Source organism: Camellia sinensis, chromosome 12, assembly GCF_055761805.1.
Source record: "Camellia sinensis isolate YWXY chromosome 12, ASM5576180v1, whole genome shotgun sequence".
Lineage (NCBI taxonomy): Eukaryota > Viridiplantae > Streptophyta > Magnoliopsida > Ericales > Theaceae > Camellia > Camellia sinensis.
In genome coordinates, this window is record NC_138972.1 from 34058156 (window position 1) to 34075630 (window position 17475).

The window sequence follows — 17475 nt, forward strand, 5'->3', positions numbered from 1 at the left end:
TGTGTTGTTTTTCGAGACAGGATCCAAGAACAAATTCGGAAGGGGAGTTTGAAGTTCCCAGCCAAAGCTGAAAAAGCCATGGGGATCGATAGCAATCCATTTCCAGAAATTGGAGAGGTGGTAGCCAATGTCATTATGTCAGACTTTCAGAACTTGTCTCTGAAAGAATTGGAGGAAGTCAATGTACAGATGCATGTGGCCAACCAGACAGCAACCAAAAAAGACCTTAGAAGTCCACCAGCCATGGGACGAGAGTTCCCACGTCAGAAGGAAGACTCTGGTGAAGAAGCACTGGATGATGATTCCCTAGAAGCAGTTGTGATGCAACGAATGTGTCCCAGGTGCAGACTGAGTCATAAGTGGTTGAAGGGCCTTCCAGTTGATGGGAAGCAGTATTACAGGGATGTGCAGAGGCGTCCCAAACCAACCAATGCTTATAACAAAAGGCCGTATCCGGCTAATGTCAGACAGCAGCCATTAGTGGTTGAACCTGCAGTTGATAGAATGTATGCTAAAGGCAAGAGGCCTTTCTATGAGTCCAGATCTCCTAACTATTACAGGTTGGAGAGTAGTCATTCTGAAAGAAAGTTGGAGAAGAGGTCAGGTTTTGGTATCAAAGCCAGGAATTGGCCCCTTGGGCCAGCTTCACGAAGGACAGAAAATGATCACCATCACCAAGAACCTGAATCAGGCTTAAAGCTTGGAGACAGGACCAAACAATTGTCTTCACAGCCAGCTTCGAAGGTGATCGCGAAAGAAGAAAAAGGTGGTTCAACGTCTGGGTCAGTAAGTTCTTGGGTACCTGGGGTCCCAGATTGGTTTGTGATGCAAAACAAACCCAGGGAAATGCCTTCCCAAAGGAATTTTGGAAATCAAAATAGGATGGTTAAGCCTCCTTTGGTGGCTCTCAACAACTGGGTATTGCTGAAACACCCAAGAACGAGGGAACCAGATATGGTCCCCGTTATTTCCAGATCACAAAGGAGAAAAATTCAGCGCAGGTACACCCAATACCAGAAAGACCTGAAAGAAAGTGGAGAGAGTTCTTCGATGATCCAGACTGGAGAAAAGAAGAATCGAAAGTCAGACCATAGTTCAAAGCCAGTTACACAAAACGAGGTGGATCGCAGCAGAGAACAGTTGGTCAAGGTTCATTCTGAACTAAAGGCCAGAGAGAAGGAAAGTCTAACAGGGTTGGAGAAAGCTTTGATGGAGAGTGGTAGCGAAACGGAAGAAGATGTTGGCGTAAGCCAGAAGAAAGAAATGGTGGAAGAAGAAATGTTCGAAGCCTTCATGGCTGAGCAAACATTTCTGGTTGAAAAGCCAGCAGAGGAAAATCATTCAAAGGGACCCGTTAGCAATGGAATACCAGAATGCATCATGCAGGATGTTTCTGAGGAAGTCGACCAAAGTGACCAAGAGGGGAAACAGGTACAGCCAGCCATCCAGTTTGGCTCGTTTCCCCCAGTATCAGTGAACATGGTACACATACTACCACAGGAATTCCAAGCTGGAGATGAGAATCAAGAGGGGCAGGGAGCTGATCCAATTCAGATCTCTAGTGAAGATTCACAAGCAAGTATGGTGCAAGATAATTTCGAAATGGTTACCCCGATGGAAGCTGAATATGAGAGCGAGGAAGGGGTAAGCATTAACCTCTCGTATCCATTTGAATATCCCTCGAATTCCATGACGCAACATGTTAAGCCTTTGTACATTAAGGCTTTCTTCGATGGAGTTCAGTTAAACCGAGTCTTGGTGGATAATGGGGCAGCGGTGAACTTATTACCGAAATCTTCTTTGAAGAAATTAGGGAAGAGGAATCCCAGGTTGATCCCAACCAGTACAACCATCGCTGGTTTTGCCGGAGACAAGCAGATGGCCCATCAATCTCAGTGTGGGAACCAAGGACTGCATGACGGCGTTTTTCGTCATCAATAGCAATGCAAAGTGCAATGCCTTACTTGGTAGAGATTGGATCCACACTAATAAATGCGTGCCTTCCTCTCTGCATCAAAAAATGATAATAGCTCTAGGCAATGGGAGGACGGAGGAAATTAATGCAGATCCTCAACCTTTCGTAGCCTGTGCTGATTTCGCAGAAGCCAAGTTGTATATTGACGGTGTGGCACCGCTCAGTATACTGATGGAATTCAATGGTTCAGCCGAAGAAACGGCTGATAAGGAAGTAGCACGCCTGAAGCATTTAGTCCAGGAGAGTGTTGGTGAAGAATTAGATGTTAAAGATGACAATGATGCCTGGTTATAGGCAGCAAGATGAAGCACCAGAAGCCAGGCCTTTGGCTTTAATCAAATTTTCAATATTGGATATAAAGTCAATAGTCCAGAAAGTTCGAGAGTAGGAGAAAGAGGTCATGATGATTGGCTGCAAGCGGGAGAAGCAACAAGCCAGAGTTTTAACTCTTGATAAATACTGTGCATTGGACATAGAAACAAAGGTCCAAGAGATACAGGAAGAAGAATCCTTTTGGACAGATTTTGTCCATGAGGAGGAAAATAAAGAGGAGGAATCAAAGAGCCTGGAAGCAAAACACAGCAAGGAGATTCCTGCGGAGTCAGAGAGGATCAAAGAAGGGGTTCCAGTAGGTACTCAGATACAAGACCCCTTAGAAGAAATAAATTTGGGGGAAGATTCTGTACAACAACCCATTTATATAAGTGCTCGGTTGAGTTCTCCCGATAAGGACCAGTTGTTGGTTATTCTAAGAAGATATAAAGATTGTTTTGCATGGTCATACAATGAACTACCAGGATTGGATAGGTCATTAGTGGAACATAGGCTTCCCATGAAGCCTAACTTCAAGCCATACAAACAAAAACCAAGAAGAATGGGTTCAGAGGTGATCCAGAAAGTCAAGGAAGAAATTCTTAGACTACTCAAAGCAGGCTTTATCAGAACAGCCAGATATGTTGAGTGGCTATCTAATATTGTACCTGTAGTCAAGAAAAATGGCAAAATGAGAGTATGCATTGATTTTAGAAACTTAAATCTGGCAACTCCAAAAGATGAATATCCTATGCCTATAGTAGATTTGTTGGTAGATAGCTCGGCAGGACATCACATTTTATCAATGATGGATGGACACTCAGGCTATAACCAAATCTACATTGCGGAGGAAGATGTTCACAAGACAGCATTTAGGTGCCCTGGGAATATTGGGACCTTCGAATGGGTTAAAACGCCGTTTGGCCTGAAGAATGCTGGGGCCACATATCAGAGGGCTATGAACACTATCTTTCATGACCTTATTGGTGGGTATTTGGAATGTTATATTGATGACATTGTGGTTAAATCCCAATCCATGGAGGAGCATTTGTTTCACCTAGAGGCAGCCTTTGAAAGAATGAGAAGGTTCAAATTGAAGCTTAATCCTCTTAAGTGTGCTTTTGGCGTATCATCTGGAAACTTCTTGGGCTATGTAGTACACAAGAAAGGAATACAGATCGACCAGAATAAAGCCAAAGCCATCATTGAAGCCAGACCTCCATCAAGTAAGAAAGAATTACAAAAGTTCCTTGGTCAGGTTAATTTTCTTCGAAGATTCATTTCTAACACTGCAGGGAAAACTAAAATTTTTTATTCTTTATTAAGGCTGAAAGATGAAGAGGAATTTGTGTGGACAACGGAGCATCAAAGTGCTTTCGATGGGATCAAAGCCTACTTGGCCAATCCTCCAGTACTGATGCCACCAAATGGCGTTAAGCCTTTAAAGCTGTACATAGCCGCAGCAGAAGACTCATTGGGAGCTTTCTTGGCCCAAGACAATGAGGAAGGCAAGGAGCAAGCTGTTTATTACCTTAGTAGGTTTTTAAATTCTTGCGAATGTAAATATTCAGCTGTAGAAAAGCTTTGCCTTGCACTGTACTTTGCTGTAATGAAATTAAGATATTACCTTTTGCCTACAACTGTCTTGATAATTGCAACCACAGATTTGGTTAAATACATGTTATCTAGACCTATGTTGAGGGGAAGAATTGGCAAATGGGTATTAGCCCTGTCAGAATTTCACTTAGAATACGTGCCCCAAAGAGCAGTGAAAGGACAAGTGTTAGCCAATTTTTTGGCAGACCATCCATCTCAAACAGAGAATCAAGAAATAATGGAACTCAGTATAGCTAGTGTCGAGCCATGGCGAATGTGGTTTGATGGGTCGAAAGCCAAAGGCCTAATTGGAATTGGTATAGTAATTAAGTCACCACAAGGAATAGAGACCACATATGGTTTCAGAATAGATGAAACTGCTTGTTCTAATAATCAAGCTGAGTACGAAGCTTTGATAGTAGGATTGGAAATTCTTATTGGATTACAAGTACATGTAGTGGATATATTTGGAGATTCCCAATTGGTTGTTAATCAAGTAAAAGGGATTTTCAAGTGTCAAAGTATAAGTATGCTGCCATATTATGTTGTCGCATTACATTTGCTCTCTCAATTTGAAATAGTAAATGTAACTTATGTCCCGAGATTCTTGAATAATAGAGCTAACGACGTGGCACAGAAAGCTTCGAATTTCAAGAGTAAAGATGGTACCCATTGGGATGTAAGCCAAACGACATACCAAAAACCTATACCACCTCTAAGTAAGAGGAACATGGTTCTAGAAATCAATTATAATGATTTGCAGGAACAGGATTGGAGACATCCAATAATACAATACTTGGTTGGCCCATCTTCGAAAGCCAGTAGAAGAATTAAATTGCAATCTATGCAATATATCATATACAACAATGACCTCTACAAAAGAGGGGGAGATGGTCTATTGTTAGAATGTTTAGGGCCAAAAGAAGCATTAATAGCTATGGCTGAAGTTCACGAAGGTATCTGTGGTGCACATCAGCCTGGTGTAAAAATGAGGTGGCTGCTTCGAAGACATTCCTATTATTGGCCGACTATCCTTAAAGATTGCATAGAATATGCAAAGGGCTGCCAGGCATGTCAAAAGCATGGTATAATAAGGCATGTGCCCATAACTGATCTACACGCAGTAGTAAAGCCTTGGCCATTTAGAGGATGGGCCATGGATATGATGGGGAAAATACACCCCCCCTCTTCGAAGCATCATTGTTTTATTTTGGTGGCAACTAATTATTTCACCAAATGGGTCGAGGCCAAACCATATAAAGCTGTAGATCAGACGGAGGTTATTGGGTTCATTAAAGATTTGATCCATAGATTTGGCATCCCACAAACGATAACGGTCGATAATGGGACTGTTTTTGATGGGAAAATGGTGAAGTCTTTTGTGGCTGAGTTCGGGATTAGTCTTGTGAATTCCACTCCATACTACGCACAAGCCAATTGTCAAGCTGAGTCATCTAACAAGTCCTTAAAAAAGGGAATACAAAAAGTTGTGGAAGATAATCCAAGAGATTGGCACAACTTATTGTTAGATGTATTGTGGGCTTATAGAACTTCCCCAAGGTCAAGCACAAGAGTCACTCCTTATGCTCTAGTTTATGGGCATGATGCAGTGTTACCAGTGGAGATTAATGTTAAATCCTTAAGGGTAAGATGTCAGGACCAGTTGGATCCTGAGCAGTACTATCAAAGTATGTGCTTGGAAATAGAAGATATAGATGAAGTTAGAATTTTGGCATTAAACAGCATTCTCTTTCAGAAGAAGAAAGCGGCCAAAAATTATAACAAGAAAGTCAAACACATTGGCTTTGATGAAGGTGATTTGGTGTGGAAGACAATACTCCCAGTAGGGATTAGAAGCCATAGATTTGGCAAATGGTCACCTAACTGGGAAGGACCATATCAAATTCATAGAGTTTTGCCTTTTGGGGCATACCATTTGAAAGATCTGAGTGGTCATGTGCATCCCAAAAAGATTAATGGCAGATATTTAAAACCTTATTTTCCAACTATTTGGGAAACACAGGGAATAAAATAAACAGTGAGTACAAGAACATAAACAAGGAAATGCTTTATAAAGAGTCAAGTACATTGTGCCACAAGTTGGCCCAAAAATCATTACAATGTTTTAGCTGTTTTTGTACAACAGATTTTCTATTAGTAAACGATGCAAACAGTTGAATAGCTGCAGTCATATCTTTCTTGTGATTAGCCAGTCCTTGATTGGTGATTTGCAGTTTGAGGTCAGTTCGGAGTAAGGCTTGATTCACTGCAGAAAGCTCTTTTTCGAGTTGAGCTTTCCTCTCCAGCAGTTGAGTTCGGAAGTGAGAGGCAGAGGAGTGTTGTTCCTTAAGCGTTGATACTTCAGTATGCACTTGAGAAACAAAACTTTGATCTCTGACCAATTTCTCATCTGCGGCCTTAGCAGCATGACAGATGCTGATGTAAAACTCAATGGTAGCTGCTGCTTGAGATAGATGGTTAGAGACATCCATACCAGACTGCTCAGCAAGTTTGCAGCATTGAAGAAACCCGTTTTTTATTATAGGCCTTTGTAGAGCCTCGAAGGGAATCCTCGAAAAAGATAGTAGCAGGTCTAGACAAGTGTCCAAGTCTATCGAAGGCACAGAAGGTTGGCTGCTGGAGGAAGAAGAGCTCTCAAAGATTTCCAGCAAAGAATCAGCTAAAACTAATGGCTCAGTCTCCTCATCGAATGACGGAGAAGTAGAAGTGATGTCAAAAAGGCTAGCTAATCTTGCTTCAAAAATATCAATCTCATCAGTGGACATGAGGGGAGCAGAAAGAGTTGCCTTGAGAGACACAGAAGATTGCATAGCAACAGGAGAAATGGATGGAGCATCTTTGATGGTCTCCATGGTCCTGGTCACCAATGAATCAAGAGAAGGAGGGCTGGAGCTAGGTAAAGATGGTGAGTCACGAATTGGAGAGCTGTCAGCACTCATCAAAGACAAGATAGCACTTGGAGCCTCCTTGAAAGGGGAAGGAGGAGCAAGACTCAGTAAAGAAGTAGATTGGGGAAAGTCAAGAGTCAAGTGAGAAAGATAGGGAGCTAAACCAAGAGGAAAAGGTATAGGACTTCTTGGCCTCAGGAAAAGTGTAGAAAATCTGAACCCCGAAAATGGAAGTATGGTCTGAGTAGTCCCTACATCCTGCGTCTGATCTGCTTCGAATGAAACTGAGAGAGGTATCGGAAAGATGAGCTCAGAAGTTGCTGCTGCATGAGGAAGAAATATAAAGCAATGTCAAACCCTGATACCAAAGGCTAACAAAGGAAAAGTCGCAAAAAGCATAAAATTACCTGCTCTAGAAGTATCGGCGATAATAGGGGAATTGTGAAGGGTGTAAGCTCTGGCAGTCTGTTGTCGTCTTACAGTTTCCCTTTGTAGTGTGTCAGCAGCAGCAGGTTCATCTCTCAGAAACTGTTGCTGCCGCCTCTTCTCAGCTCTTTCAAAGACAATCATGGCTTTAGGATGTTCTTGCTCTATTGTCTTGATGGCTGCTTTTTCGATGGTATCTTCGACTAAGATAGGAGCAGGAGCAGACACCTTTTTTCTCTTCTCTATGGCCTTGGCGATTGTCTCAGAATCAGAGTCTTCGACCATATCGGAAGGAGAAACAATCATCTTTCTTTTCCTTTTGCTCTGTATTGGCAGGGTCTGTTTTTTCTCAATTTCTTTCTCAACTTTTCCCTCAAGTTCTTCAAGCTGCGATCTAGATTCCAGAGAAATGAATTCATCTTCTGACTCTCTGGCAGTTACCGAGTCAGATAAAAAGACGATTGCCTTCTTCTTTCTTTTTAAGAATAACTCTTCCTCTTCATCAGATTCTTCCTTTTCTTCCCTTTGAATATTGGATGTTCCCTTCTCGAGTTCAAAGAGGCTCCTTTTCTTTTGTAATTGGCCACCTCCACAAAAGAAGAATTAAAGATAAGGCAAATGCATTATGAAAGACAAAAGGAGAAGAGACAAGGGTATACCTTTCTTCGAAGCAGCTCGAGTGACTCTGGGAGGAATTGAAGCAGCAGGAGTAGCATGTGCCAATTCTGAAACAGTGGAAGAAGTGACCTCCCCGGTTTCTTTGGGCTTGGTCACATCTAACACTGTTAGTAGGCTTGAAGGTGGAATGGCCAGATAAATCTCCATGTTACTCACCCACCAGTTTTGGTACCTCTTCAACACGGTACCTTGAGGAATGAAAGGGGTGAATTCAAAGTTGGCCAAGTCATCTATAAATTTCAAAGTTGCCTCTTCTAGCCTTGATTTCCGAACTTTCAAGTCCCTTCTGGTGAGGCTGAGGTTTGTGTTGCTACAGAGGGGTATTGGGACCCCTTGTGAAAGGCCAAATTGTCTAGCAAACTGCGCTGGACAGTAGGGTTTAGCAATACATTTATATGCCTTTGGGTTTAAAGTCCCAATAAATAGCTCTCTGGGAATCAGAATGGAAGCCCATATATCCTGGTGAGCAAGTGAAGTGCAGGACTGGTCACTTAGAAAATTCCTCAACCAAGAAGGACCTATGGAAGGTTCGAAGGGACGAAAGCGGTAAGTAGGAAGGGAGGCTGGAAGCTGATGGAAGAAAGAGAAGTAAAAAGCAAATGTAGAAGGGTAAAGTGAAACATTGGTTATCCTCATGCCATAGGTAAGAGGGTTTGGCTCGGAAAATTTAAGGCATTTGGATTGTAATTCGGTAAAATAGGCGAAAAGCCAAAACTGAAGGATCCAGAATGGCCCCCCTTGATTAGCATCTAAGGGTTTCTCACAAAAAAGGGAGCAGACTCTATATACATGCCCTAGAACATGTGGGGCTAAGGCCACCTTTTTCTGTAAAACAAAGGCTTTGGCAAGAGGGGCAAATTCAGGCATAATTCTCTGAGAGGAAGTGCAAAAAAGGAATTTACAAAGCCAATACAATAAGAAAGAAAAAAATTCCCTATCAGTCACAGGGCCCTGTCTTTTATTCTCAGCCTTAGCAAAATCACTATAAGATGAGTTAAGGGGGGGGGAGAGAGAAAGGGACTGCTAAATCAAGATAATCTGGTCCAAAAGGAGTGCCAATAGGAGATAGTCCCAATAAATGGCAAATATCAAGAACAGTAGGGGCCATCATCCCACATCTAAATTGGAAAAAGTTAAAGACAGGGTTCCAAAAACATAGAGCAGCGGGAACAAGGAAAGGGTCTTCTGAAATAGTTACCCTAGACAGTCTGAGAGCATCGAGAAGGCAGAGTTCTTGAAGGTCCAGGGTCCTAGCAGGAATAACCCGATCATACCACTCTTGCCACTCTGGTCTCACCGTTGGCCATCATCGGTGGGGGCGATTCAGCCTCCAGTTCCTCCAGTCAAGACCACCTTCATAAAGAAGACATTGGTTTTCCAGTCGGGGATACAGGGCTGGGAGTTCAGCGAGGACTTCTTTGAATATGGGCCCGAGCACATAGTCTGACTGCACATGACGACGAGGGACAAAGATGCGTCCATCAATAGCGCTCTTCTCCCCAGCTTTGTACTTTTCGCATTCCGCGTCAATAATTCTCTTCAGGGCCACAGATGGACTCATACGCTCTACGACTGATACTGAAGGAGAAGCCATTGACGGTATGTTTTTCTTCAGGAAAGGAAGTGGAGAGAAGTCGACGATTGGTAATAAAAGGGGTTTGTGCGATTAGAAGAGCAAGTGATTTCAGAACACAAAACAAAAGGGTTTTTAAAGCCCTCGTATTTGAAAATATATTACATGAGTTGTTAAGTATTAAAAGTACGAGTACAAAAGCTTCCTTCAACATTGATGCTTTTGGAGGGAAAAACAAAGCCCGGTTGTTAAGACTAGCTTCGAAATAAGATATTTTGCTTCGAAGCCGAGTCAAACGGCTTCGAAAACAGAGAAGCCAGCTTCGAAGTGGGTTGCCCTACCCAGGAAATAAAAATACTCGAGTATTTTAAAAAGGGCTTAAAGACCTGTTTTTGGAGTTTTTAAACAAAGATAATATCCTTCGAAGCAAAAATTGAGTTTCTTTAACACAGGTAATGTCCTTCGAAGCAAAACCTGAGTTTTTTTTTTACAAAGGTAATGTCCTTCGAAGCAAAACTTGAGTTTCTTTAAGGATGGGATTTGGTGTTCGAAACATCAAAAGCAACGATGATAATGACTAGATATTGGCTGTGGTCGAAACAGGTTTTGAATGTAAGATTGTTAGATTCGAAGCACTGTTTCCAATTGAAAATCAGCCAAAACTCAACTCCACAAATTGGAAAGATTACGATTGGCTCATTTAGTGTTTTATTTAAAACAATTAAGTCCAAATTTAAAGGATGAAATTGTTCGAAGTTCAGAGTTGACTTTTAAAACACAAGTAAAAATACAAATGAAGACAGAGTCAAACAAAGACAAATTTTGTTCATATTAAGATCAGAGTGATTACATCAGCTGACCCTATCTCGGTATGAACTCGAGTTCATAAAAATAAGGAATGGAATAAATAACAAGATCATGAAATTTGGTCCAACAATGGTTAATGAACTTTTGTTCTTTCCTTATTCTATCTTCTAAATTTTCTACCATCGGCTGCATGAGTTGATGTGCTCTCACTTCATAGTAGAGCTCTTCAGCCTTTATTTCGAAGGCCACTTCTCTTAACCCTTGTTCCAATTCATCAATGTCTAATTCATCCCAATAGGCAGAGTCTTTATTCTTGAAATCATTGAATTCTTCCATAAAGTTCTCTGCTTCGTATTGAGTATGAATTCGAAGGGACGAAAGCTGGTCCAACGATTGTGTAGTAGCCATAGAATTACGATGCCAGTAAAGGAGTAATGGAAGTTGGTCTAGAAACATGTGAAGTTCTGCCTGAGCAAGGGGATTAAGGACATGACCCCTAGTCAGAATATCACAAGCCCATTGAAGGTTTGTGAGAGGGACTTCATCCTCGAGTACATTGAAAGGCAAGTGAGAAAAGGCTGCAAGCAGGAGTAGAGCTTGTTTCCGCTCAGCTGAGGTAGGAGGGGGTGGAGGTTTATAAGGGGGAAAGACTTTCTCCATGGATAGAGCAATCTTTAGTTTCTCTGTCCAGGAAAGAATTGGTGGGGGAGAAGGTGTGCATACTTTAACTTCGGGGGACGAAGAAGAAGATGTGGACGCTTCTGTTTCCGGGGATGATACGGGGGCAGAAGGAACAAAGGCATTAATATAATCAAGCCAGTCAGAAGAACAGAGCTTCGCCTTCTGGGCTAAGAATGATGGGTTATACCCTTGTGCTTCTTCTGGGCGTGGGGCAGTGTGCACTATCTTTGTAGGCATGGAAGATGTATACCATGCTACAAGAAGATTCTCCTCCAGACTACGCCGATGGTCAATGGGCACGTAAGGATAAACAACTGAACTTCGAGCATATGAGGGAAACTCTAAAGGGTCAGTGAACTCAACAAAATGATGGTTGATTCGATCCCTTAAATCAGGAGTCTCAGGTACTGACCAATTTGTCCAGTCAGAACTTCCAGCAGAGCCAGAAGAGGAAGCAACTGCAGCTTTATCCCATACAGAAATTTGCGAAGAAGAGTTGTTCAAATCCATATTTGTAATTTTACGAATCAGAGGTTTGAGAGCAGATTGTTCGAACTGTAAAGGTAGGTCAGAAGGGAAAATTCTTATGTCTTTGATTTTAGCCTTCTGAATCAAAGGATTAAGAGCAATGTGTTCGTAATCCAAAGGTCGGTAATCTGCAAAGGCGTCCATGACCTGAATATAGAAAGGTGGGTAAAGGTGGCTAATAAATGCATGCTTTCGACGAGGAATAGCATCGACATATGACTCTTCGTATGCCTCATCATTGGAAGAAAGAATTAATTTGGCCATGAAATGTATCAGTCTGTTCGAATAATAAGACAGTGAAAGTGCTTAAGGATCAAGATGAGATTATTAATACAGATGGTGTGTGACAGTTGCATTTCTAGGAAGATACAAAACCCATGCACGTTCTAAGACGTCGGAAAAGGGACTCTGATCCACTAATATCACCAAGTCTTGGGTATATTAGTGTGGGGGGTAATGTTGGCTACACATTTTGTACTAAGCCAGTAACAATCCAATGCGTGGCAAAGTGAGGGTAATATGGGGAGACCAGGTAGGTCTTCGATCCTGACCATACACGTGGCAATTAATATTGGTTGTTATAAGATCTGAGTAGTAGCAGATCAACAAAGAGACGTACAGTGACGTGGCTTCAACGGTTTCTCACATTTCAAATTCAAATATAAGGGGGAAGCCTAACTGCAAGTGAAGGCGTAGTGGGACTACTTATAAGGTAGCATGATCAGCAACTACGGAGGGACAGTTCGACGGTTTGAAGTACAATTCGATGGTTATCTTCGGAGAGTATAAATAGCAGGAAGGACTTCAGAGAAGGGGACGGAGAAAAATCTAAAGAATCACTTTACATATTCCAGTGTTATTTCCTGTCCTTTATATTCCTGTATTTTTAGTTTTTGCGCTGCACTTCATTTGTAGGAGTAGTTGTCAAGTACATTGCCGCTGTAATTCTCTACGGAACTGAGATCATTGTAAGTTCTTTTTATACTAATGAAATACTCTAGTTTAGTTAACTGTTCTTATGTTCAGATTTTCTGAAGTTTAATTACCAGTAAGCCACTAGTAAAAGTCCTCTTTATTGAGGCCGAAAGAACCATAACACAATCGTCTGAATAATTGTTTGGCAATTCTGTAAGGACTGATTGATCCTTGTTGGCACGCTCATAATTACGAAAGTAACCTTCGAAAGCCAAAAAAGCCAACAGATTCCTAGGAGGGCTCTGCTAGGGAGAGTTAAAGTCGTACTAGGATTGTGCCAGGTAGAATTTATAAAAGCTCATAGCAAAACCAATGCTTTTTGTCTATTGTCTAATTGCTGACTTAGGTATCGGAGGGGTTTCTGGCACACACCTGCCGACTAGCTTACGTTTGTAGTTTTAGGTAGCAAAGCGACGATATTTGGAGGAGTGCAAACTTAATCAATAATATTATACAAGAAGATTATTTCGTGCTCGTGCAGGTGCTAAATTCTTATGTAACCCGATCATATCAAATCGTTTAAGACTTGATTTAAAATGTTTGGAGCAAATTGCAAATTACCAAAAAAAAAAACAAATATACAGACGGGGGCAATAAGTGGATGGATTCAATTGGGAAAATATTAAATTAGTGGCAGTTTAAAAAAAAATTATAAATTAATAATTAATTATAAATATTAATAACTAAAATTATAAATTTGTCTATCAGTTTGTAAATTTTTTTAAAAGGTGCATTCATTTGTAATTTTTTTTTTATTTAATTAAGATTGAGAACAAATTTAATTATGAGTCATGGTTTTCTTAGTTGAAAATTAAAATCGATCAGCTACTATAATTTACTTTTTAAGAATATTTTTATTTTTTATAAATTTAGGATTTACAAGAAGTGAATTTTTTTTTTAAAATGGTATTAAAAAAGAAAAAATGGTGATTAATTAATTTTTAATAGTGTATATGGTATTAAATTCAGCAATTGGAAAATAAAAAAAATAAAAAAATAAAAAAAATGGCCTAATTACATAGAGGTGAATTCTAGGATTAGACCCTAAGAAGCCAAAGTTATCCTTAAATGGTCTTCCATAGAAGAGCCACTTAATCATATAGTGGTAAGTCGTGAACTCGCATATAAAGGGAATTCAAATTCAAACGCTTGACACTGAGTATGATTCGTCCAAGTTTGGAAGATTCACCCTTTCAACCATTTGTACTGTTGCTTGAATGGTTGACCCCCAAGAGAGTTGAGCTTCGATGTCAAATTTAAACCTCAAAGTCTTACCAAGTTGCCAACAATTGAGCTGTTTTGATTTTAACCTCTTAATTCATAAAATAGATTGACAAAACAATATAATTAGTATTATAAGGTTTTTCTATTTCATTTTTATTCTTGTATTTTTCCTCTTTTTATTATCACATATTACTATTAATTGTCGCTCATTGGCTTGCTTTGGCAAGTTAGTAAAAAGTAAAATTTTAATTATTTTAATCAAAAAAATTAATTCTTTTATCCAAATCACTATTTAAAAAATTAAATTTTTATGTTAAAAAAATTAAAAATTAACTTTTCACCCACTTCTCAAACCGTCACATTATCAACTATCAACATAAAGTTACCGTCAACAGCAATCAATGGTAAATAAAAGGACAAGTGGACAAAAAAGAAGGATAGATCAGTGCACAAATAGACAAAAAAATAAAATAAGAGTGATAGAAATTCCCTCCAATCATCACCTCACCACCCTACACATATGTAGTAGGCCTACACATATGTAGTAGGTGATGATTAGAGGACAAGGGAAATCAAAAAAAAAAAAAATCCAATTAATGAAAGAGGGTGGAGGTCAAAAGGGTGAAAAAAAAGGAAGGTTTTAGATATTTTTGATAAAATAAATAGGATAATTTTAAACACAGACCTCGTGAAGTTTGGGCGGCGGTGGATTCATTTTGTTGGAGTAAAGGCTTCTAGAAGGTCGCCAACGTAGACTAATCCATTCTGCTTGACGCCTCTTGTATTTCAAAATTCTATTCCTATTATATTATTATTGAAATTTTAATAATTACACTGATTTTTCATATAATTGAAATTATTATTTTGATTTTTCTTTTCAATTAACTTAAGTATCGTTTGACAAATGATAATTTTAGTTAAAAAATCAAAAAATCAATAGCTTATACTAAAAAATCAAAAAATTTCTTTTTTTTTATATACTTTTGTATATCTTTTTATAAAAAATTAAAAATTCATCTCAAACATATTAATTTTTTGAAAAAATTATTTATAAGTCCTATTAGGGGGACTTATGCTACATATGGTCCTACTAAAGAACTTATGTTCTCACAAGTATTATGAAAAGTTTGTTGACACATTTACTCTCAATATTAGTTGTTAATATCATAAATAATAGTAAAACCATATATAAAAAATTGAATGTTACCATAGATCATATCTATATAAATGTAACGTAACGTGACATCTACATAAACGTAACGTGGCACCTAATATCTATGGTAACATTAATTTCCTAACATTCAATTTCCTATATAAGAAATTGAATGTTACCATAGATCATATTTATATGAAACATAACATGACACCAACATAAACCAGCAACATTTTCACATTCAATTTAAAAAAATAAAAACCCATTAAGTTTGTGAAACGTAACGTGGCACGTTACGTTACGTTTATGTGGGTGTCACGTTACGTTTATGTAGATGTCACGTTACGTTACGTTTATATAGGTGTCACGTTACATTTATGTAAGTGTCACGTCACGTTACGTTTATGTAGAATCTTGTGGAATACATTATTATCCAAACATGACTTGAGACTCTATAAGAAATTACACAGGACTTACCCTACTATAAGTGTTTGAAAAATGACTTATAAATAAGTCTCCCTAATTTTTGTATATCATAATTTAGCTAAAAAATCAAAAAATTATTAAAAAATATGTTCTCAAATGAGGCATTAAGTTTGCGACATAAATTATTATAATACCCTTGAATAAAAACCTAGTAAAATATATGTTTATATATTTTTCATCTTCCATTTTAGCTTAAAATACACAAAACCGGACTCCCTTCACTCACTTTTTATTAGAACTTGATTTTTTTCTAATACTTTCTTCTGCACATATTTTTTTGCCCTATTATGGTAAATATATTCTTAACTATATTTTTTATTTGGTTTTATTGTTAAAGAAAAGCATTTTGCATTATTATAATACTTGCTTGTTATGGCTTTATGTCGATCTAATGCACTCATTACTTATGAGAATAATGTGTTGTAGACAAGTTTGTAAGTAGACTCATAGGAAATGCAATGATTGATCAATTTTATGTTGTTTGTGTTGCGTGAAATAGGTCTTACATGAAATTATTAATATTTTTTTTGTGTACAGGTGCATTAATTTTGGTTTTTTTTTTTTTTTTGTTATCTTATCCATGATTTTTTTTATTTTAAATATTCATATAATATTAATACAATTTAGGGCTTGGTTTGGTTTAGTATTCATATAATAGCTAAACCAAATCAAATCAAACCAAACCAAACTAAGCCTTAAGTCCCATTAAATGGGGGTCGGTTAGATGAATCATTTTTTTTCACGCGATCCTATCAAAGGCCATTTCGTTAGTCAAATTAAGTAGATTCATATATCTATTTACAACGTTAGCCAACGTTAATCTAAGCTTACCCTGTCCCCTAACACTCCTCTCTATCATTACAGCATCACATCTGTTCACTACTGCCTCTGTTGGTCTCCGTTGAATATGACTAAACCATCTCAATAGATTCTCTCTCAACTTATCTTCTATCGGTACTACTCCTACCCATTCTCAAATACATTTATTCTTAATTCTGTCTTATCTAGTCTTACCATACATCCACTTTAGCATTCTCATCTCAGCCACACTCATCTTATCTACATGTTGTTTCTTGGTTGTCCAACACTCTGTCTCATATAACATCGCTGGTCTAATAGCCATTCAATAGAACTTACATTTTAGTCTAGTGGGTATTCATTTATCGCACAGTACTCCAGACGCACTTCTCCACTTACACCATCCCGCCTTAATCCTATGGGCCACATCCGTATCAATCTTTCCCGCTGTTGTGATAATCGACCTTAAATAACGAAAATGTTCACTCTTAGGCAATTCTTGGTTCTCAATCTTCACTTCTACTCTGCTTTCATTGTTACTGTTACTAAATTTACACTCCATGTACTCTGTCCTATTTCTGCTTATCCGAAAACCTTTAGATTCAAGAACTTTTCTCCAAATCTCCAATTTTGTATTAACTCCTTCTCTAGTCTCATCCATTAGCACGATATTGTCTGCAAAAAACATACACCATGGCACGTCATCTTGAATATTTCTCGTCAACTCATTCATAACTAAAGCAAAAAGATAAGGGCTTAAGGTAGATCTTTGTGTAACCCAACAGTGATAGGAAATTCACGTGTCTCTCCAGCAGGCGATCTAATAATGGTCACTACCCCTTCATACATGTTCCTAATCACATCAATGTAACCTTTTATCATCTCTTTCTTCTTTAACACCCACCATATTATATCTCGGGACACTCTGTCATATGCTTTCTCAAGATCGATAAACACCATATGGATGTCTCTTTTCTTTTCTTTATACTTTTCTATTACTCTCCTCAAAAGATAAATCGCTTTTATTGTTGACCTAGCTACCAGGCATAAACCCAAATTGATTCTCTAACACCTCTGTTATATTTCGCAATCGGCATTCCATCACCCTCTCTCGCACTTTCATTATATGACACATTAGCTTGATTCTTCTATAGTTGTTGTAATTCTGGACATCTCCTTTATTTTTATATATTAGCACTAAAATACTCTTCCTTCACTCATCTGACATGTTCCTAGTCAACAAAATTTTGCTAAATAACTTAGTCAACTAAACAACCCCCTTTTTATCCAAGCACTTCCAAGCTTCAATAAGGATATCATCAGGTCCTAAAACCTTATTTGATTTCATCTTCTT